The 24,530-nt window shown below is 35.8% G+C and overlaps 1 protein-coding gene across 6 annotated transcripts in view; it reads right to left on the bottom strand.

Moving 5' to 3' along the window:
• The window catches only part of MEF2A (myocyte enhancer factor 2A), a 153,327-nt gene that overhangs the window by 112,678 nt on the left and 16,119 nt on the right, over positions 1-24,530 (bottom strand). For 5 of the 6 annotated variants that reach the window (XM_077762386.1, XM_077762384.1, XM_077762381.1 and 2 more), the window contains exon 2: positions 7,107-7,192. The exons of the other annotated variant lie outside the window; for it this stretch is intronic. The gene's annotated coding sequence lies outside the window, so the exon portion shown is untranslated. The remainder of the gene's footprint in view (positions 1-7,106; positions 7,193-24,530) is intronic. 6 annotated transcript variants of the gene reach the window in all.

Here is a 24,530-nt window from a genome sequence, read left to right as displayed (position 1 = left end):
TTTTTAGGAGATAGAGAGAGACAGCGTGAGCAAGGGAGGGTCAGAGAGAGAGGGAGATACAGACTCTGAAACAGGCTCCAGTCTCTGCGCTGGCAGTCAGCACAGAGCCCGACGCGAGGCTCGAACCCACGAACCGTGAGATCACGACCTAAGTGAAAGTCGGACGCTTAACCGACTAAGCCACCCAGGCGCCCCTCTAGTATCATTTGTTAAATAACTCCTTCCCAATTACACTAGAGTGCCAATTCTGTCATAAAGCAAGCATCCATGTACATACACATTGGCCCTCTTCCAGACTCTTTACTTCTTTTGTTTATCCTTGTGGTATTATTTAATGAAAGTATTATAGATTTATATGTAGAGCAAATCCTCCTACTTTGATCTGTTCTTCCAAGACTACTTAAGCTATTCATAGGCCAAAAAATTTCCTTCAAAATATAAAATAACAAACAAATGAAAATTTTACAATATTGGTTAGGATTACTTCAAGAATAATCCTCAAATGGGCATGGATTATAACCTTCAGAAGGACAGAACCTTAATGGGTAACTAAATTAAACTACGGTAAAGAATGTTCTGGGGGCACCTGGGTGGCTCAGTCAGTTAAGTATCTGACTCCTGGTTTTGGCTCAGGTCATGATCCCAGGGTCGTGGGACTGAGCCCCCACATCAGACTCCATGATAAGCAAGGAGATTTTCTTAAGATTCTCTCTCCCACTGCCCCTCTGCCCCACTTGCATGTTCTCTCTTTCTAAAAAAGAACATTCTGGACCAATGCTGACAAACCTTAAAAAAAAACAAAAAACCTCAAAAGGATTCAGCTGATACCAAGGAACTTATATAAATGCAAAAATAAAAGTTCAACATTATGTAAAATAATACAAAAAATTTCTTCATCCTAGAATGTCAAACTACAATGTCCACCATCCAAAGGAAAAGAAAAAAAAAAAGGATACAGAATTTTTTAAAAGCAGGAAGGGGCACCTGGGTAGCTCAGTCGGCTAAGCGTCCAACTTCGACTCAGGTCATGATCTCATGGTTAATGGGTTCCAGCCCTATGTGGGGCTCTCTGTAGTCAATATGCAGCTCATTTCAGATCCTCTGTCTCCCTCTCTCTCCCCTTCCTCCACTTGTGTGCACGCTACTCTCTTTCTCTCTCTCAAAAATAAACAAACATTTTTAAAAAAGCAGGAGGAGCACCTGAGTGTTTAGTCATTAAGCGTCCAACTTATGCTCAGGTCATGATCTTGTGGTTCGTGGGTTCAAGCCCCACATGGGGCTCTTGGCAGTCAGTATGGAGTCAGCTTCAGATCCTCTGTCTCCTTGTCTCTCTGACCCTCCCCCACTCACACACTCTCTCTCTCAAAAATAAATAAATGTAAAAAACTAAAAAAGGCAGGAAATGCATCCCATAAGAAAACTCAATCAATATAAAGAAATTCAGAAAAGATAAGGTTAATGGAATTAACAGATGAGGGCATTAAAACAAAGATTAAAAATAAACTCTAAATGTTAGAAAAGGTAAAGGAAAACAGAAACATGATAAGAAAAACAGAATAAAACTTCCAAAGATGAAAAATAATTATCAGAAATAAAAAACAGAATGAATGAGATTCAAAACAAGTAATACACTGCAGAAGAAAAAAGAAAAGATCAGTGAACCTGGAAACATGACAATATTAACCATTCATAAAGGGGGCGGGGGGGGAGGGGAGGGAGAGAAACAAAGCACAAATGCCATGCCAAAACAATTCAAATGTATAAAATTCCCTCCTCAACCTTGAAGGGAAAAAAAAACACACCTGGGATAAGTAAGATATTTGAAGAAATAGTGCCAATATTTTTCCAAATTTGATTAAAAACAAAAACAAATAAAAAAACCTAAGAGGAATTTTTCTCAACGAAAACCACACTAAGGCACATCATAATCAAATAACAAAAAAAGAGTCAAAGAAAAAGTCTTAAGACCAAAATAACAGAAAAATCTCATGGTGGGGGGAGGGGTCATGCAAAATAAGAAAAACAGCAGATCTTCTGTCAGAAACTAATGCAAGCCACTTCAGAAACAATTTCACAACATATTATTAGGGCTCAAAAGGGACATTTCAAGATATAGAACCCAATTCATCAAAAATATTTAAGAAAACTAAATATGCGTGCAGTTAACATTAGAGCTTTGAAATATATGAACCAAGAAGTAAAAGGAAAAATAGAAAAATCCACAATTAAAGCTGAAGATTCCACACTCCTCTCTCAGCAATTACTGAAAAAAACAGCAAATCAGAGGAATAAATTTTGAAGAACACTATCAACTAATTTGACTTAATTAATATTTTTACAAAGTTCTACTCAGTAACAGCAGAATCATTCTTAAGGGCCCACAAAACATTCACTAACACAGATAACATTTTGCACTTCATAATAAATGCACAAAATACATTCTTAGATCACAACATAATTAATTTAGAAATGTATCCGATAAATAGATCTAAAAAATTAACCAAATATTTGGCAATTATATAGGTCACAAAATTCACAAAGGAAATTCTAAAATTCTTTGAACTCTTAGGAACACAAAACAAACTTTGTAAAATGCAGACAAGGAAAATTTTAAATAATAATTGCTCCTTTAGAAAAAGCAGGAAAATCTCTAACGCCAGAACAAAAGAAGGGATGGATATCACTATAAATCCCTCAAACATTAAGAGTAAGGGAATATATGGGGCGCCTGGGTGGCTCAGTTGGTTGAGCATCCTACTTTGTCTAAGGTTACGAGCTCAGGGTTCACGAGTTCAAATCCCGTGTCAGGCTCTGTGCTAACATCTCAGAGCCAGGTTCCTGCTTCAGATTCTGTTGTCTCCCTCTCTCTCTGACCCTCCCCTACTTGTACACGCTCTCTCACTCTCTCCTTCCCTCCCTTTTCCTCTCCCTCCCTCTCTCAAAAATAATTATTAAAAAACAAAGAGTAAAGGAATATGCAACTTTATGCCAATAAAGACAACAATTTACCTGAAATGGACAAATTTACATGAAAGACACAAACTGAAGCTGTATTCAAGATGAATTAATATAAATCTGAATAGAGCAGTATCAAAGCAATCGAGTTCATCATTTAAAATCTTCCCACAAAGAAACTCCAAACCCAGAGGTCTTCACTAGTGAACTGTACCAAACACTTCAAGAAGCAGTAACACCAAATGTACGAAAAATTTTCCAGACGAGGAAATCTTTCCAACTCCTGCTGTTATCCAGATACAAAAACCAGATACAACATTATTTTAAAAACTACAAACCAGGGTGCCTGGGTGGCTCAGTCAGTTGAGTGTCCAGCTCTTGGTTTCGGCTCAGGTCATGATCTCACAGTTCATGAGTTCAAGCCCCATATCGGGGCTGTGTTGCCAGCACAGAGCCTGCTTGGGATTCTCTCTCTCCCTCCCTCTCTCCCTCTCTCTGGCCCTCCCCTGCTCATGCTGTGTCTATCTCTTTCAAAACAAATTAATTTTTAAAAAAATCTACAAACCAATACCTACTATGAACACAGATGATAAAAAGTTAATTAAGTTTCAGCAAAGAATCCAGCAATATATAAAGTGTAACAAATCATGATCAAGTGGGGATTATCTCAGAAATGCATGATTCTTTGGTTTGATACTCAAAAAAAAAAAAAAAATCAATGTAACTGACCACATTAACAGATAAGAAAGAGGGAAAAAACATGTGATCATCTCAACATATATCGAAATTTGATAAAAATTCAATACTTATTCATGGTAAGAAAAAAAATTCTCAGCAAGCTATGAATAGAAAATAACTTAATCTCATAAAGGGTATCTGTTAAAAACCTATAGCTAACGGGGCGCCTGGGTGGCTCAGTCAGTTAAGCGTCCGACTTCAGCTCAGGGCATGATCTCACGGTTCATGGGTTTGAGCCCCACGTTGGGCTCTGTGCTCACAGCTAGCTCAGAGCTGGGAGCCTGCTTCAGATTCTGTATCTCCCTCTCTCTGACCCTCCCTTGCTCGCTCGCTCTCTCTCTCTCAGAAATAAAAAAAAATTGTTTTAATGAAAAATTAAAAACAAAAAAAAAACCCTATAGCTAACATCATATTTATTTGTGAAAACATGAATGTTTTTGACCTAACATCAAGAATAAGGGAAGAATGTCAGCTCACCACTTTTATTTAACATTGCATGGGGATTACTAATTAGGCACTGCAATAAAGCAAGCAAAAAGAATAAGATATAAAAAATTTAAAGGAGCAAGTAAAACAGTCTTTATTCACAGACAAGATGATGATCTACCCAGAACATTTGAGGACTATAAAAAAGTCACCAGAAATAATAATGAGTTTAGCAGAATCACAAATTACAAAGTTTAATATAAAAATCAATTATAAGTCTACATACTAACAATAAAATGAAAACTGATTTTCTTTACACTACCACTTACAGTAACATAAAAATATAAAATAGGGATCAATTTAACAAAATAGGTGTAATAACTTTACGTTGACAATAAAACTCTGCTAAGAATAACTAAAGATGACTTAAACAGAGAGAGGTACAAAGTTCATGCATCAGAAGACTCAACATCCTTAACAGGTCAATTCTCCCCAGTATAGTCCCTAGTATAAAAGCATTCACAACCAAAATCCCATCAAGCTTTTCTGTAAAATTGTCAAGCTGATTCTAAGATACACAGAAAGAAATAGAAAGGATGTAGAATAGAAAAACAACTTTGAAAGAGAAGAATAAGTTGGGAAGATTTATGTTACCCAATTTTAAGTCTTACTATAAAGCTACAGTAATCAAGATAGTGCAGTATTGCCATGAACAGATATACAGATGAATAAAACGAACAGAGTCCTAAAATAGTTGATTTTCAACAAAGGTGCCAAGGTAACTCAACAGAGAAAATTATAATATTTACAAAATTGCTTCTGGAAAAATTTGATTTTCATATGCAAAGAAATAAATCTTATCCCTTACCTCATACATTTGCAAAAATAAACTCAAGGTGGATCACAGACCTAAAATATGAGAGCCAAAACTAGTTCAAAGACATGAGGCAAAGGAAAAAAGGTAGGAAAATTTTTGCCCAATCTCTGTGCCAACCTCTCCAATTTCTACTCCAAATTAGGGCAGAATTATAGGGAAAATCCCTAATCTGAAGCCCTTCAGTCAACATGAGTCTGTTCAAAAGGAAAGAGCATTTCCCATCTAAGTACTCAGAGTAATTCCTAAGCAAGTAGTTATTAATTCAAACACAACCCTCAGAGCCATAAAAGCCTGCCATGAAGAATAAAAGACTGTATACATCCATAAAGCCTTGTGGAGGAAACATCATAAAGGATTCCCTAAAGCTTAAACAGGACCCAAAATATAACAGCTTAAGCTATGCCCACTCCACAGCCATCCCTGAGGTTCACAGAAGATGCAAAGTTCTTAACTATGGGCATCAGAATGGCTAAATTCCTGTAGTGCTTTAATTAAAATCATACAGTTTTGAGCAGTTAGTGGACAAAATAAATGTAAATAAGATGAAAAAGAGAAAAAACCAACATTCAAAGATTTATGGAAAACAAAGATTATATTTAAAAACATGAATTACACTACACTATTCCCATTCTGCCTGTGTGTATGCAAGTTTGTTACCAAAGATACTTTGGTTCAGTTGAAAAAATAATGCCTTTTCTCCCAGGTCGCTACTGAAAGATACCATTAAAAAAAAAACAAAAAACAAAAAAACAAAAAAAACCCCACCTTTCCTCAGTCAAGGTTTTGTAAGAAAAACACATAACCATAAGAAACTAGTATCAGAATAAAGTACTTTAACAGAGAACTCATTTTGTAAGTTCATAAAAGTTTTTTCTACCACTTAATACTAAAAAAAAAATTTTACACTTTATATTAAAATAGCAAAACTCTTTTTTAAAACAATAAAAAAAATGTCAAGTAACCCAAGGATTTTTATTGACATAATCATCAGGCATGATCAATGATATCTAATATTTAAAATGTTAATGAAGGGTGACCTGGGTGGCTCTCAGTTGGTTGGGCTTCTGACTTTGGCTCAGGCCATGACCCTGTGGTCAGTGAATTTGAGCCCTGCATCAGGCTCTGTGTAGACAACTCAGAGCCTAGAGCCTGCTTCAGAATCTGTCTGTTTCTCTCTCTCTCTCTCTCTCTCTCTGCCCCTCCCCTACTCACTGTCTCTCTAAAATGAAAATGTTTAAAAAAAATAAAAAATATATACTTTATAAAATGTTAATGTTGACTTAAAACAAAACAAAAACTACAGATGTAACACACTGGAACCATTAACATAGACCACTCCAAGCTTTTACGTCAAATAGCTTACTCCAGGGCTTTGCAAATAGGGCCTATGATGTAAGACGGCAGGGGTGCCTGGGTGGCTCAGTGATTCTTGGTTTTGGCTCAGGTAATGATCCCAGGGTCATAGGATGGAGTCCCACATCATGCTCCACACTGAGCATGGAGCCTGCTTGGGATTCTCTTCCTCTGCCCCCTCCCCTGCTCCCACTCTAGGTCTCCCTCTCTAAAAAATAAAAATTAAAAAAAAATTTTAAGGTGACAAATTCAAAGACACAAACATAAGGCTGCATTTAAAAAAAAAAACCTCTTAACTCTGCTTTGTTTTTTTTTCTTTGATCCTTCCTAAGGTATTTCAGGAAATATGGCTATATTTGTCTTTCATTTGAAAATCTTTCTCAGCTAATGTCTAAATCATGTCCTCAAACCCTCCCTTTCTCCTATTTATTGTCACAGTAAATAACGGACTACTTACTTTAGAATTTTTTTCTTTTTTTAAATAAGGGTAATTGATATGGAAGATGAAGTGGGTAAGATAAAGAAGTGTGGGATTATTTTAGCAATATCAGAAAAAATATACAAGAAACTGTCATAGTATAATATAATGCACTCCAAGTAGACTTTACAAATTTCCTTAACTCATCTACATTAAACCTCAAAATAAACTCCAAAAAGACTGCCATTCAAGCTCACAGAACAGTCTGATTTAAAATAAAAGAAAAAATTTCCATTGTGTTTATTTACTTCATAACATAGAAAAATGAAAATGTCTTACTAGAAATGATGTATCAGCAAAAAAGTGCACTTAATATGATCCTTGCAGAAAACTCTTCTTTGTTCCTTTTTCACAAAAGGCAATTCCTTAATAAAGCAAAAAATATATGGGTTAGTAAGTGTTCTTAACTCTAAAATAGAATTAAATATACATTTCATCATTACAAATTCCAACTCTCAACACTATGCCTGGCAGACAGCACAAATACTTGCTGAATAATAGAAAAATAATTTTTAAAAGTAATTTGTTGTATTTGTCTAATAAAATTAGCACTGAGAATTTCTAATGTCACTAACCCATTTTTCCAGAAAGTATTTCTTACATGTTCAGTAATATTCTATGTACTCCTAGATTCATAAATTGGCTTCCTACATCCCATTTTCCTATCCTCCACATCATCTGATATGCTTTATACTTGCTTGGTACAGCCTACTGAATATATGTTTTGCCAAAATAGCTGAAAGTATTCATTGTATTATGTTATTTAGAAAATTATCACAGGGTCAGTGATTTGCATTGCCATAAAATACGTTTGTATTCAAATACAATGTGTATACTTGTAGCTTTCACTATCTTTTAAAAGGGAAAATGAAATGAAAATAGTGAACGCAAAATGCCCAAAACAAACATAAAACTTATCAATGTCAATAATCCACATCAAGAAAGGGAACACTGGTCAATACTAACAAGTGGATTAGTGCATAAAGAATAATCCAGTTTGCTTGGAATAGTAGTAAGGCAGCTAAGGTAAAAAAGGGAAAGATGGTAAAAGCAACCCACCCCCCTTTCCTCACCCAGATTGGCCAGGATCAATTATGATGCTAATCCAATAATTTAGAATTGCCTGGCTGGATAATTCTACCAACCCCCAAGTAAATCTGATACATCAAATAAAAACGGTAATTTCTCCACAGAAATACCAGTCTTTTGAATCTGATTCAGCAATATTAATTACTACGGTACTATAATCTTGTTTCTACTTGAAATGAAACTTCCTCTAGAGGGGGGAAAAACACAAACTGCCAAATATTCTTTTTGTATTAATGAATTAAGAATTAAAAGCTTGAACTTTAAAACACACATATACACAAATAAACTTTTTTTGCAAGGTTAAAAAGACCTTGCTTTAAAAAGCCAATTTCAGCTTTTAATCTAATTACACTGAAATGTAGAAAAAGCTCCTTAAATACAGTTTCATTACCAACCAACTTCTAAAATCCAAAAATCCAAAGTGAAACTATTTTTCATGAATTCTCGATCTAAACAAAACTGAGTTTTTTTTTAATTTTTTTAATGTTTTATTTATTTCTAGGAGAGAGAGAGAGAGACAGCATGAGCAGGGGAGGGTCAGAGAGAGAGGGAGTCACAGACTGAAACAGACTCCAGGCTCTGAGCTGGCAGTCAGCACAGAGCCCGATGCAGGGCTCGAACCCACGAACCGCGAGATCATGACCTAAGCGAAAGTCGGACGCTTAACCGACTAAGCCACCCAGGTGCCCCCAAAACTGAGTATTTTTAACACCGGCTTTGTGTCAGTGTCACAGAAGAAACTAAAGTTTAACTGGTTATTTACTGGGGTGCCTGGGTGGCTCAGTTAAACGTCCAGCTTCAGCTCAGGTCATGATCTCACAGTTCGTGGGTTGGAGCCCCACGTCAGGCTCTGTGCTGACAGCTCAGAGCCTGGAGCCTGTTTTGGATTGTGTCTCCTTCTCTCTCTGACCCTCCCCTGCTCACACACACTCTCTCTCTCTCAGAAATAAAAACATTAAAAAAATGTTTTAAAATAAATAACTGGTTATTTACTATCAAATTGCTAAACACAAATTTCATACATCCTAGTATATCTTCTTATATCAAAAATTCACTCTCAATTCTATAAATGAACTGTTTTTAATGACTTGTTTTGTACATAGTTCTCAAATAGTTTCTTAAAGGAACTATTCTAAAAATCAAGTTATTTTACAATAATCTATAATGAAACACATTCTTGCCCTCAAAATAAAACCTAAACTGTTAGTGCTGCACTGTTATCATTAAATTTCATATACTGAACCTTCTAATCTCACTGCTTCTGTCCAGACAAGAGCTAGACAACCTGTAGGTACCTCCAATTGCTATTACTCCCAAATCTGGTTCCAACCAACCACCTGGCTCCCTCTACTTCTAATTAACCAACATTGTTGTTACCCTGGACTACAAGCCATTGCCTAAACTGTTACCCTGGACTACAAGCCATTGCCTAAACTGTCAAGCTCTGTAATTCTGTTCAAGTTTTTACCTCTGCTGGAAAAACTCTTGCCCTGTCTCTAAAACAATCTTTCCCAGTTTTATGGCATCTTCTGTGATAGCAACTCAAGAATACCTTTACCATCAACATCACTTCCAGGAGGCAAAATTATAGTTAGTTCTGTATCGGTCTCTTCTATTATACTCTATGTCATTTTTAGAGAAGGAACTTTGTTCATTTTTATATCTCCAATATCTAGCCGATAACTGGAATACAATTCAATTCGGAAAATATTTACTGAGCATCCAGTATATTCCAGACACCTTTCTAGCTGATAGGGATAAATCCCTATATCTATGCCTGACCTCATGGAGCTTACATTCTAGTGGGGAAAACCTACAATACACAGTGAATGAGGAATATGTATTATATACAACAGGTTAGTAGAAACACCTTAAAAAGAAGAAATAGAGCAAGGAATTAAGTAATTTCATAGAGAGGGGATTAAAATTTGAGAAAAGATATCCAGGGAAGACCTAATTAGGTGATAATAAAAGAAACTGCAATAGCAGCAATAACATTTGAGTATTTATCATATGCTAACCAGTATCCTAACTGGTTTACATGAATCAACAGAGGTAAAGCCAACCTATTATCCTTAAAAGGAAACTGAAATGGGGTGGCTGGGTGGCTCAGTCAGTTAAGCTTAGACTTTAGCTCAGGTGGTGATCTCATGGTTCGTGGGTTCAGGCCCCACATCTGTACTGACTACTCAGAGCCTGAAGCCTGCTTCAGATTCTGTGTCTCCTTCTCTCTCCGCCCCTCCCTCACTTGCTCACTCATGCATGCGCTCTCTCTCTGTCTCTCTCAAAAATAAACATTAAAAATTTTTAAAAAAGCAAACTGAAATACTAAGAAGGTACCTGCCAACGTCACATAGCTAAGTTAGTCCAATGGTGAAGCTGGGATTTAAACCCAGGCATGCTTTTAACAGCTAAACCCAGTTCATCCTTTTATTAAATGAATTAAATACATGAAAAAAATAAATGCTCCTGTATACAGCAATGGACTAAAAAGACAGAGAAGCAAATTTCAGTCTCAGAGGATTGATACATTTGAGCAGCTCCAGTACATCAATACCTACATACGACAGATACCCTGACAAATACAGGTGGGTGCCTGCTGTGAACAAGAATGATAAACACTGATAATTTCTCAATTACTTTTAAACTAAGATTTAAACTTCTATATCATAATTACCAGAACTAAAGCTTTCGTAAGACAGTATCACAAATATCACATGGATAGGTCATTAAAAAATAATAGCTTTAAAGAAGTACTCTGAAACAAATGAAAGAGTACTTTAAAGACACTATCATTTTAATAATAGTTAAATGTCAAATATCGTCATTTATGCTATGGCACAAGTCACAACCAACTTCCAATTTCCCATATTAACCAGAAGGGTTAAATGAAATGAGTGAGATTCAAACTCCTCTTTTCAAATATCTCAACTACATATTATGAAGCAAACAGATAACACCTAATACAATTGCTTGTAATAACTGAAGACCTGAATGACCCAAGATAATTTGCTCCCTAATGCCCATCTCTTGCTATATTAGCTTGTTAATCAAATGCTTAATCAGCGAATGCCAATAAATTAGAAAGCAAAATGAAACCAAAGTGCTCCACAGCATTAACATTCCTAGTTTCAAGTCTTAAGGCCCTAAATTCCTAGGCATCTATTCTAGTCTTGATATAAAAAAATATATATAATTATGAAGAAAATTATGGCTTTATGTTTGAAATTATCAAAATTTCACTGAACCTAAGGAGGTTTCAACAGAATCCAACTTCAGCTCAGGTCATGATCTCACTGTTCATGAGTTTGAGCCACGCATCAGACTCTATGCTGACAGCTTGAAGCGTGGAGCCTGCTTCAGATTCTGTGTCTCCATCTCTCTCTGCACCTCCCTGCTCACCTGTCTTTCTCTCTCTCAAAAATAAACATTAAAAAAAAAGAGGTTTCTGTACGAAAACAAACAGCTTTAAAATCAATCCCGATTAAGAGAAAAATGAAACAGGACAAAAAACTTACTTATATCTATCTATCTAACATAAATAAATATATACATGTCTATAAACACAATAAATGCTACATATTTGCTCAAATATTAATTTCATTTTGTAATGAAAACTTAGGTTTAGCATCACTGGCATTTTTTAATTCAAGTGAGGGTCAGCTCTCACACATGAACATCAAACTATTCACACCTTAAAAAGATTTTTAGTACCAGCCATGATGTACTAACTAAGTAACAGACATGCGCTCCCAATGAACTCAACTAGAAAACTGATCAGATACATAAAACTATTATTTTAAAACACTGGACACCAAGCAGCTGAACACTGAGATACCTGAGAAAATTTTGAAAAAGTATTCCCTCAAATAGCTGTATGCAAGACATCAGAAGGGTTATGCAGGAATGGGAAGCCAAGGGTAATATCGTGGACTTAGTAAAACAGACAACAAAATTTAGGGAGACTGAGGTAATGGGAATTTGAAGAGCAGAGTAGCAGAGAGGATGCAGCTCAAGAAGGGAAAGAGCACTCCTGAAATCTGTAGAGGAGTTTCTAGAGCAGCTCTGCACAAAAGAAGCAACGTGAACCTAAAATGTAATTTTAAATTGTTTAGTAAGCACATTTTAAAAGTAAAATAAGGGGGCACCTGGGTGGCTCAGTCAGTTAAGCATCCAACTCTTGGTTTCAGCTGAGGTCATAATCTCACAGTTCATGGGTTTGAGTCCTACATCGGGCCCTGGGCGGACAGCATAGAGCCTGCTTAGGCTTCTTTCTCTCTCCCTCCCTCTCTCAAAATAAATAAACTTAAAAAAAAAAAAGTAAAATAAAGTAGGTAAAACTAATTGTAACATAATTCACTTAACCCAACATGCTCAAAATACTATCACTTCAAGACATAATTGATATAAAAAGATATTTTCATTTTTTTTTCCATAATAAGTTCTTGACATTCAGTATGTTTTACACTTAGAGCCTATTTAAATTTGAACTAACCACAATTCAAGCTCTCAACAGCCACAATGTGGCTAAATGCTACTGTATACTCTACAATGCAGTTTTTGTTGAATACAAACCTATGCATGGGTAAAGTGAAACTCTACAAGGCCAGGCAAGGAATAATGATCAGGCAGGGTCAAAAGTTCTCAAAAATTACATAAGCCTGGGGGATGTGCAAGTTCCTAGCAAAGAAGGATAAAAACCTCATTGAAACCTGGGGCAATCAGTAGAAACTGAAGCAGAATCATCACTTGTACTAAGCTACTTCTAGAGCAAAGGCTACCTCAGACCTGCCAGAACAAAGCTTAAAAACAAGCCTCAAAAGATTCAAATAGATCCGTAAGAAATCTAACACCCCGCCAAAACAAAATTAAAATCTCTCCAGAGGAAATCAACAAAATCCAGACAACAGTGTGATGAATGTCCAAGAGTCAATCGAAACTTACTAAACCTAAGACAATAGACAAATGCATGACACACACCAGGGGAAAAATCCGTCACAAGAAACAGACCAAGAAACAAAAACGATTATATTTTTGAAGACATAAATTTTAAAATATTACAACATATATGGAGCACCTGGATGGCTCAGTCAGTTAAGCATCTGACTTCGGCTCAAGTCATGATCTCAAGGTTCCATGAGTTCAAGCCCCAGGTCAGGTTCTGTGCTGACAGCTCAGAGGCTGGAGCTTGCTTTGGATTCTGTGTCTCTTACTCTCTTTGACCCTGCCCTGCTCACACTCTATCTCTCAAAAATAAATAAAACATGAAATAAATAAATAAAATATAATACATATAAAACGATTTAGAGAAAAAAGATTTTGAAAAGAATAAAATTTTTAAATAGGAGAAATGTAGTATCTCAAATTAAAAAAAATCAACTGGATAGACTTAGCAACAGATTAAAACAGTACAGGAAAAAAAGGCCTCTAACTTGAAAATATAAAAACAGAAAGCAAAGAAAGAAAAAAAAGAAACAAAGAAACAAAGAACAGAGCATCAAGGACCCATGAGAACCTCAAGGGCAGAGTCTAAAAATGGTATAACTGGAGTCCTGGAAGGATAAGGAGACAGAAAAAAATATCTGAAGAAATAAGAACCAAAGAATTTCCAAATTTGACAAAAAACTAAACCCATATTCAAGAAACTCAGTGAACAAAAAACAGGTTAGGCACAAAGAAGTCACACTAATTCATAAAATTAATAATCAAACTGCTAAAATCCAGTAATATAGAGAAAATCTTAAAAGCAGCCAAAGTGGAGGAAAAGACACATTACACATAGAGGAACAAAGATAAGAATTACCAGGCTCCTTGTCAAAAAACGATACAAACAAGTTTAAAACCAAAAAACAAAGCTTTTGAAGTGCTACCAAAAAAAAAAAAAAAACCCCGCAAATCAAAATCTATACAAAGTAGTAATATGCTTCACAGAGGAAGGGCAAATAAAGACAGTATGAGACAGACAAAAGCTGAGAATGTGTCAGCAGCAGGTATGCACCACAAGGGACACTGAAAATCCTTCAGGAAGAAATAGGATAACAGAATTGTTCAACAGAGTGAACCCTAATACAAGCTATAAACCTGCTTAATAAAACTGTACCAATCCTGACTCACCAACTGTAACAAATACGTCACACCAGTGCAAACTGTTACTAACAGGGGATACTGGGGGCCAAAGCAAGAGGGAGAACAGGGGAAGGGAAAGAGGAGAGTATATGGGAACTCTGCACTTTCTGCTCAATTTTCTGTAAACCCAAAACTGTTTTAAGAAATAAGTCTATTAATTAAAAAAGAAATAGAAGTGGGCACCTGGGTGGCTCAGTCAGTTAAGCGTCCAACTCTTGATTTCCATTCAGGTCATGATCTCACGGTTCGTGGGTTCGAGCACACAGCCTGCTTGGGATTCTCTCTCTCCTTTCTCTGCCCTTCCTCCACTAGCTCTCTCTCTCTCTCTCTCTCTCTCTCTCTCGTGCTCTCTCAATATAAATATAACTTTAAAAAATAAAATAGAAATAAAAACCTACTTCTACACAAAGAACAAAAATGTTAAATATGTTAATCATCCATTGTATTATCTATAATTTTTAAAAGGACATTTGATTGTGTAAAGCAAAAGTGGAGTAATGTATAATAACCTGTAGAATAAAATAACAAAAAGAGCACAAAGAATGATAGGGAAAAAACTAAAAGTACACTGTACTAAGGATCTTTCATAATTCATATGAAAATAAACTGTGGTAAGTTCAAGATGCAAGCTGTAAAACCCTAGAGCAACTACTAAAAAAGAAACTAATAAAACTAATAAACCAAAAAAGAGGTAAAATGAAATGCTAAAAAAAATAAGCCATTCAAAAAAGGAAAACAAAAACATGTAGAAAAAATTTAAAAAACATATAACAAAATGAAAGACTTAACTCCAACTGTGTGAATAATGATATTAAATATAGATGATCTAAATGTCCCAATTACCAGGTAGAGACTATTAGACTACACTGGAGGCAGAGACTGTCATATTGGATAAAGAGATGTACCACTCTAAATACGATAAAGATAGATCAAACATGAACTACAAAAAGATATGCCAAACATTAATCACAAGAAAGCTGGAATGACTATATTAATATCAGACAAAGCAGGTCACAAGAGAAGGTATCTTACCAGGTATAAAGAGACATATATCATAATGCTTAATGTGTCAATTTACCAGAAATACAAAGTAATCCTAAATGTTTATGCAGTCAATAACAGAGTTTCAAAACATGTGAAACAAACACTGACAGTATGAAAAAGAGAAATAGATAAATTTACAATTACAGCTAGAAATTCAACAGTCCCTCACAGTAAATAGTAAAACAAGCAAACAGAAAATTAGTAAAGATATACAAAACCTGAACAACACTATGAACCAGTGGAGTTGCTCGTTCTCTTGGAATCGTCAGAAAGAAAGAATTTATGCTGGTCCATAAAACAAGGCACATAATAAATTTGTGACAGTTGAAATCATACTGAAAGGTTTTCTTTTTGAAGATCTAATTTGCTTTATTAAAGGATTCATTAATGGAGCAGCATCCCATCTAGTAAGTAGAGACGTACACCCCCAGAAAGTGTTTTCAGACCACAAAAAAACTAATGATCAATAATAAAAATATATTGGAAAATTTCCCGAGTCTTGTAAATTAACATATTTCTAAATAACATAGGTTAAAGAACTCATGAAGAAAATTTAAAAACATGTGAAACTGAATGATAATAAAAACACATTATCTAATTATGTAGGGTGAAGCTAAGGATGCTTGGAAATTTATATCTTTTAAGTATTTATGTTAGAAAAGAATAAAGGTTTAACATTAGTGTTCTAAATTAGATTCCACCTGGGGCGCCTGGGTGCCTTAGTCGGTTAAGCGTCCGACTTTCGCTTAGGTCATGATCTCACGGTTCGTGGGTTCGGGCCCCGCGTCGGGCTCTGTGCTGACTGCCAGCTCAGAGCCTGGAGCCTGTTTCAGTCTGTGACTCCCTTTCTCTCTGACCCTCCCCTGCTCACGCTGTCTCTCTCTCTCTCCTAGAAATAAATAAAAAACATTTAAAAATAAATAAATAAATTAGCTTCCACCTTAAGAAGGTGAAGAAAAAAACACATTAAACTAAAAGCAGAGGTAAGGAAATAATAAAGGTAGAAATTGGTGAAATGTATGACAAAAAAAAGATCAATGAAACCAAAAGCTGGTCCTTTGAAAAGAACCCCTAGCTAGGCCAGTCAAGAAAAGAAGAAAGAAGACACAAATTACTAACATTAGAATGGAAAGAGAATACATTACTATACGTATTTCAAACATTAAATGCACATTTAGTAGTAAATGCAATTTTTTGCCAATAAACTTGACAAGTTAAATGAAATACACAAAATTCCTGAAACAAGATTATCAAAACAGACACAAAAAGAAAGTCTGAATAGTCCTCTAATTCAGAAATTTTAATTCAAAATCAAAAGGCTTCCCACAAAGAAAATTCCAGACCCAGATGGCTTCCCTAGTGAATTCTTTAAACATCTACAGTATCAGTCTTACACAAACTCTTTTAGGAAACAGAGGAAGAGGAAACACATTCTAACACATTTAATAAAGCCAGAATAATTCTGACACCACAGCAAGACAAGGAAGAGAAAATACATACTAATATCACTTATTTTTATAAGATGCAAATATCATTAATAAAACATAAGCAGGTCATATCCAGCAATATATAAAAAGTTAACAAATGGGGTTTGTCTTAGGATTGCAAGGTTGGTTTAGTATTCATAAATCAATGTAACCCACTGTATTAACATATAAAAAAGAAAAAATGATTGATTTCAATAAGTAGAAAAACATCTATGCATGATTAAATATCATTTGTGGGGCGGTGGAGGGGAACACCTCTCAACAAACTAGGATTGAAGAAAGCTTCTTCAACCTAATGAAAGTCATCTACAAAAACCTACAGCTAATATAAAGGACTGATTTTTTTTTCCTGTATGATTAGAAACAAAGGATGCACACTCTCATTATTTCTACCATTTTACTAAAGGTTCCAATAACTGCAATAATGAAAAGGGAGAAAAAAGTATCAATATTGGAAAGGAAGAAATAAAACAGCTCAACTCACACGTGACATGACAACATACATAGGAAATCCCAAAAAATCTACAATGACGTGGTTGGAACTAAAAAATGCAAGGTGTAGCATACAAGATCAATACTTTTTATATAAAGACTATAATTTTTTTTTTATTTTAAGTAGGCTCCATACCCAACATGGGGCTTGAACTTACAACTATGAGACTGAGTTGCATGCTCTACCAACTGAGCCAGCAGTTTTTAATATTTTTATGTTTTTGGTTTTTTTTTTGAGAGAGAGAGAGACAGCACAAGTGGGGGAGGGTCAGAGAGAGAGGGAGACAGAATCCGAAGAGAGGCTCCAGGCTCTGAGCTTAGCTGTCAGGACAGAGCCCAATGCAGGGCTTGAACCCACGAACCGTGAGATCATGACCTGAGCCGAAGTCAGACACTTAACGGACTGAGCCACCCAGGCACCCCTGAGCCAGCAGTTTTTAATCAAATTTCTATATACCAATAATGACAAATGCAAAGTTACACTTTTTAAAAATACCATTCATCTTAGCATCAGAGGTATGAAATATTTAAAGACAAATTTAACAATATCTGTGCAAGACTATTATCTTGAATACTAGAAAACACTGAGAGAAATTAAGGAAGATGTAAAAAAAAGAAAAAAAAGGAAAAATCAGGTTCACAGATCTGTACACTTAATCAAGATTACTATGATACTGATTCTCCCCAAATTGATTTACAAATTCAAAACAATCCCCATCAAAATCCCAGCAAGTGTTCTTGTAGAAAGTCACAAATGTAATTAAAAATTTATAATACAGGGGTGCCTGGGTGACTCAGTCAATTAAACATCTGACTTCGGCTCAGGTCATGAACTCGCAGTTTGGGAGTTCGAGCCCCGCATTGGGCTCTGTGCTGACAGCTCAGAGCCTGGAGCCTGCTTCAGATTCTGTGTCTCCCTCTCTCTCTGACCCTCTCCTGCTTGTGCACTCTCTCTTTCAAAAATAAACATCAGGGGCGCCTGGGTGGCTTAGGCGGTTAAGCGTCTGACTTTCGCTTAGGTCATGATCTCGCGGTTAGTGGGTTCGAGCCCCGCGTCGGGCTCTGTGCTGACTGCCAGCTCAGAGCCTGGAGCCTGTTTCAGAGTCTGTGACTCCTTCTCTCTCTGACCCTCCCCTGCTCACACTGTCTCTCTCTCTCTCCTAGAAATAAATAAAACATTTTTTAAAAATTAAAAAAAATAAACATTAAAAAATTATACTAATCAATTTTGATAAGAAACAAAGGTTGGAAGATACAGCATGCTGTTAAAACACACACACACACACACACACACACACACACCTTGAAATCAAAGGAACAGAGAGTGCAGAAATAAATCCACACACATATGGTCATTTGATAGTCAACAAAGGCACTAAGATAATTAAATGTGAAAAAGCCTTATCAACAAATGGTACCAGAACAAATTAATGAATTTTGAGATTACCTCATACCACTTACTAAAATTAATTCAAAATGGATCACAGACCGATGTGTGAAAGCTAAACTATAAAATCTCCAAAAGTAAACACAAGATAACAAAATAAACAAAATAAATTCTTACTGCCCCATGTAAGAAAGAGATTTATCAGATATGCCACAAAAAGAAGGCAAAATTGACAATTTTAGGTCAACAAACAGTACTTTATCAAAAATAAAACCTTCTTCTCTTTGAAAGACAACACTAAAGAGATAAAAATCAAGCCACATATTCAAAGAAAATATTCAAACTACAATAATGAAAATGAGAAAAAGACTTCTATCTAGAATATATAAAAATCTCTTACAGTTCAGTCATAAAAAGACAAACAACCCAATTAAAAATGGGCAAGGGACACCTGGTTGGCTCAGTTGGTTAAGCATCTGACTCTTGATCTCAGCTCAGGTCATGATCTCATGGTTTGTGAGTTTGAGCCCCATGTTAGGCTCTGTGCTGACAGCGCAGAGCCTGCCTGGGATTGTCTTCTCTCTTCCTCTCTCTGCCCCTCCTCTACTCTCTGTCTCTCTGTCTCTCTCAAAATAAACTTTAAAAAAAATGGGCAAAAGATCTGAACATTCACCAAAGAAAATAAATGAATACACAGTAAGCAAATGAAAAATGTTTAATATCTTTACTCATCAGAGAAATACAAAATAAAACTGTAATAAAATACTAGTATATATCCACTAAAATGGCTAAGCTTAAAAAGGCTGACAGTACAGTGTTGAAGATATGTTGAAACTGCAACTTTCATTGTCAGTGAACTGTAAAATCATATTACTTTCGAAAACAGTATTACAGCTTCTTATAAGGTAAAACATATACTTATCATATGACCCAGAAATTTCATTCTTTGCTATTTATCCAAGAAAAATGGAAACATATGTCCACACAAAGGCCTGTACTCAAATGTACAGAGTAGCTTTATTCATAATACCTCCAAACTGGAAACAACCAAAATGTCCATGCAAGATGAATGGAGAAACTGGCTGAGACATATAATGGAATGCTAGGCAACTGTAAAAACAAACTATGTGATAGACACAGACATAGATGAACTGCAAAAACATTATGGTGTGTGTGGGGGGAGCCAAACACTGATATCATTTAATAACTGATACTAGAATTAGGGGGAAAATTACTAAGGCCCTAAAAAATAGATTTTTAAACTAGTAGATATAAGTTACAAGAAAAAATATCTTTAAGTCAATAAAACTTCACAGAAGCAAGAAAAAGAAAGAGAGTGATACAGTGTGCCTAGGTGGCTCAGTCAGTTAAGCATCCAACTTCAGCTCAGGTCATGATCTCACGGTTTGTGGGTTCGAGCCCTGTGTCGGGCTCTGTGCTGACTGCCAGCTCAGAGCCTGGAGGCTGCTTCAGATTCTGTGTCTCCCTCTCTCTCTGATCCTCCCCTGCTCATGCTGCGCCTCTCTCTCTCTCTCTCTCTCTCTCTCTCAGAAATAAAAAACATTTTTAAAAAATTAAAAAAAAAAAGTGATTCTAAGCAGAAAACCAAGGACTGTTCCAATTAAAGGAGCTAAGAAGGAAAGATGACACAAACTTGAGTAGGTGTGAACAAAAAGAGCAAAGCAGAATGTAGGGTGGACAGATGGGCAGAACACAATTATGCATTACCTTGAAAACAGGCAAGCATTTGAATTTAATATGACAAAAAATGCAAAAATAAGAAAAAGGCAAGACTATCCTGCCTATCCTCTCAACTGGGATAATGCACAATTCCTGCCTCAATGCTAGGTAAGGTTAAAAAGCTGGGTTCATATACAATCCACTAAAACACAACCTATTACATTCTTAGTAGACAAAGAAGATAGTATCATGTCATAATGCAACAGTATACTAATGGCAAGAAATGCTCATTTTCCCCTTTGACCTTCTATCTTCATCTATTATCCCCCAAACTACCCATGAGGACCAAAATACCTCTTCACACAGCTTCTGTTCTTTTTAGAAAAATACAAAAGAAAATAGCTTTATTAAGAATTAACATACCATATTAATTCACCCACTTAAAGTATACACTTGAATTTTTATATTCAAAGGAATGTGCAACAACTACCACTATCTAATTCCAGAATATTTTCATCACCCTAAAAGAAATCTAGTACTCATTAGCAGTCACTCTGCATTCCTTATCTTCACCCACACTTGCAGCATCTATGTTGGTCTGTACAGATTTGCCTATTTTGTACATTTCACATAAATTAAACCATATAATACATGGTCTTTGTGGCTGACTTATTTCACTCAACATATTTTCAAGATCCATCCACTTTATACCATGTATCCATACTTCATTCCTTTTTCTTGCCGAATAATATTCTATTGTATGGAAATACCACATTTTATTTATTCATTCATCAGTTACTGGACATTTGAGTTGTTTCCACTTTTTTTTAAATGTTTATTTATTTCTAGGAGACAGAGAGAGAGACAGCGTGAGCAGGGGAGGGTCAGAGAGAGAGGGAGTCACAGACTGAAAGAGGCTCCAGGCTCTGAGCTGGCAGTCAGCAGAGCCTGACGCAGGGCTCGAACCCACGAACCGTGAGATCATGACCTAAGCGAAAGTCGGACGCTTAACCAACTAAGCCACCCAGGCACCCCAGTTTTTTATCTATTATAAAACTATGAACAGTAGTACACAAATTTCTGTGTGAATATATGTGTTCATTTCTCTTTTTTTAAGTTTATTTGAGAGAGAGAGAGAGAGAGAGAGAGAGAGAAAGACAGAGAGGTGGAGAGGCAGAGGGAGAGAGAGGGAATCCATGTTCAGCATGTGTCAGAGTCTGACACAGGGCTTGAACTCACAAACTGTGAGATCATGACCTGAACCAAAATTAAGAGTCAGATGCTTAACCGACTGAGCCACCCAGGCGCCCCTTTACATATTCATTTCTAGCTTCTGTTCTTTAAAAAAAATGTAGCATGTCTTCAGATTTTCTTTTCTATAATCTCAATTCATTACAATAACACTTCCCCACAGTGATAGACATACCTCCTGTCATGCCACAGGTATAAATTAGGCACTTTAACTAAATTACTAGGACCTATTTTATTCTCCCAAATAATTTACCACCCCCCTCATTCTATAATCAGCAAGATTATGGACAGTTTTCACATTAATATTTAATATTTATTACAAGTTCTGATGATACGGTCATTCTTCAAGTGAAGGATGTGACCTCTCAAATGCTGAAGTTCCATCTGTTCTACCCTTTAATCATACCTTAATGGCTAACACTTCCAGTATTCCTTCTCCCAATTGAGAACCAACAGTCCTCAACTACCCAAACTCCAATAACAAGAAGCACATTTTGTCCACACACCAAAACAACAACAAAAAAAGTCTAAAGATGAGCATACTTTAAAATATGACACTAAGTAGTTAAAATAATGCCAAATAAATACCAGTTTGGTTAAACAGTCCGACTGGTAAACCAGTAAGGTCTGTCAAATAAATGTCCAGAATCTAGAAAAGCTTGAACCCTGTATTCATGATATTCTGCAACTTCCTAAAGTCTTGAACTGGAAGAGGCCTTGGGTCCCTTTTTAGGGACACAAATTCTAAAGCTTATAGAAATGAAACGGAATCCAGGCATAAACTCTAGACTACTCATCTAATCCATATTAAAATAGGATTCTACCTATTTAAAACAAAAACAACAAAAACACCTGAAATGGGAAAAGAGAAATCCAGAAGGGTGAAACCTATAAAAGGGATTATGATATAAGATTTCACTTACAAAATAAGTCACAGAGATGAAAAATACAGCATAGGGAATAAGATATGTCAATAAGATGGTAATAACATTGGTGATAAGACAGTGACTACACTTATCGTGGTAAACGCTAAGGTACAGAATTGTTGAACACCTATTGTATACTAATATAACACTGTATGTGAATTGTAAATAAAGTTTACAGTGCAAACAACAAAAAGAAATCCAAAAGGTCTTAAAGTTACCTTGAAAGATGGATACCATAACTTCTGATTTCTTGAAAGTTATTTGGTACTCCGAAGTGCCTGAATCTGATACTCCTTCTTAAGTGAAAGAGAACTACTTTCTACTGAAGAGCTTAACTACTGCCCTAAAAACTACACATTATCTACCTGTTACATCTACAACATAACCTAGAATAATTGTGGCAACTATAAACTACTGTAATGCTTTTACTTCTTTGCTATGTAGATCCATGGTTATATGTGTCAAAATTTCATCTCATGGCAGAAAAAAAGATTAAGAACTACTGACCTAGACCAGAAGCAGCAGAGATGTCTTAAAGTCATCTTTTCAAAAGCCTACTTCAATCCAGATCCTAGATTTTACACTTTACAAAGGGTCATTTGAAAGACACCAATTTAAAGATTCATTTATATTTACCAAGCACCTACAGGAAAAGAATGCAGGAACTAATGCAGCAGTATAAAAGCCTTCAATGCAGCATATACGTGTTTACTGTCTTTAGTATAAGAGCAAACATGGTAACTACAATAAGACAGATACAAAGTACTATTGGATTTCAAACTTCTAAGAAAACTTCATTTTCTATGAAGAGCAGAGCCCTGGAAAGGAGACTAAGAAGTGGGATACAGGGGAAAATAATAAAAGGAGAATCTATCTTTATCCATGCCTTCTACTTGAAAAGTATGTATCCCCACCAATTCTCTTCAATCAATCAAATTAAAGAATGAGCCTAGCATTGTGCTTTTTAAAAAGTGTTGCTGGAAAGAACTCTTTTAGGAACTAAGCTTCAGTAATTAAAAAAAAAAAAAAAAAAAGACATACACATCATCATCATTATCTTGTATGGGCATATTAAAGGCACTGGTTACTTTCACATAAGTAACATACTTTTCACTTTTCACTTAAAAGCTTTCAATAGCTCTTCCTTACCTGAAGAGCAAAGTCTAAACTGCTCAATATTCAAGACGCTCTCCAATCTGGCCTCAAGCCTTCTTTCCCATTTTACTTTTTAAAAAAATTTTTTTAATGTTTATTTTTGAGAGAGAGACACACAGACCATGAGCTGGGGAGGGGCAAAGAGAGAGGGAGACACAGAATCCAAAGCAGGCTCCAGGCTCTGAGCTGTCAGCACAGAGTTCAACGTGGGGCTCGAACTCATGAACCATGAGATCATGACCAGAGCCACAGATGCCCAATCAACTGAGCCATCCAGGTACCCCCTCCCCCCACCTTACTTCTGAAAAGCCTTCCAGTCTAGCCAAACTATGTCCAATACATACCTCTGGCCTTCCTGTCTTCGTTCCTTTGCTCCAATTGTTTGCTCTATGTGGAATATCTTCCACATCTCTGACAACAAAACTTAACATTCAATTTAAATATCAATTCTTCCATGAAGCACCCCCCCATCACTTCTGCACTTTCCTTCCCTGAATTCCTTAATCCATTCACTGAGTCTAAGATTTATACATCACTTGGTAATTAGCATAGCATAGCAATTAATGGCAATTTTACCCTACCTAAGCCATTATCTCCTAGAAGCAAAGAGCTATATCTCATAGATGTTTTTATTTCTGAACCAATAATATAGAAACAACAGTTTAAGAACTGAGAACAGATAAGGGATAGTCCAAAAGAGAGAGTGAAGAATCAGAACCATGGACATTGCTTTGGGACTACCATATTTACCACTTAAAAGAAAAAGGCGGCAATAAAATGTATAAAGAACATGGTGAGTCATTATTTAAGACTTGTAGAAACTATGGAAAATGAAAGCTTATAAATGATAATCCAAAGACAATGAGGTATAGGTACTGATTGGTTTTTAAACACCATTAGAAAGCCAGGTAGAGAATTCCAAAGATATATCATTAATAACAAAAGATTTTAACTTATATATGTAAGATTTCAGATACTTAAAGTAAATATACCTTTCAATCCTGGTTGGTATTTTTATTTTTTAAAAAATGTAGTGACTAGTTCAAACAACTCAATGTCTACTCCA

This window comes from Crocuta crocuta, unplaced genomic scaffold (genome assembly GCF_008692635.1).
Source record: "Crocuta crocuta isolate KB4526 unplaced genomic scaffold, BGI_CrCroc_1.0 scaffold93, whole genome shotgun sequence".
Taxonomy (NCBI): Eukaryota; Metazoa; Chordata; class Mammalia; order Carnivora; family Hyaenidae; genus Crocuta; species Crocuta crocuta.
This window is presented reverse-complemented; position numbering and strand designations above follow the sequence as displayed.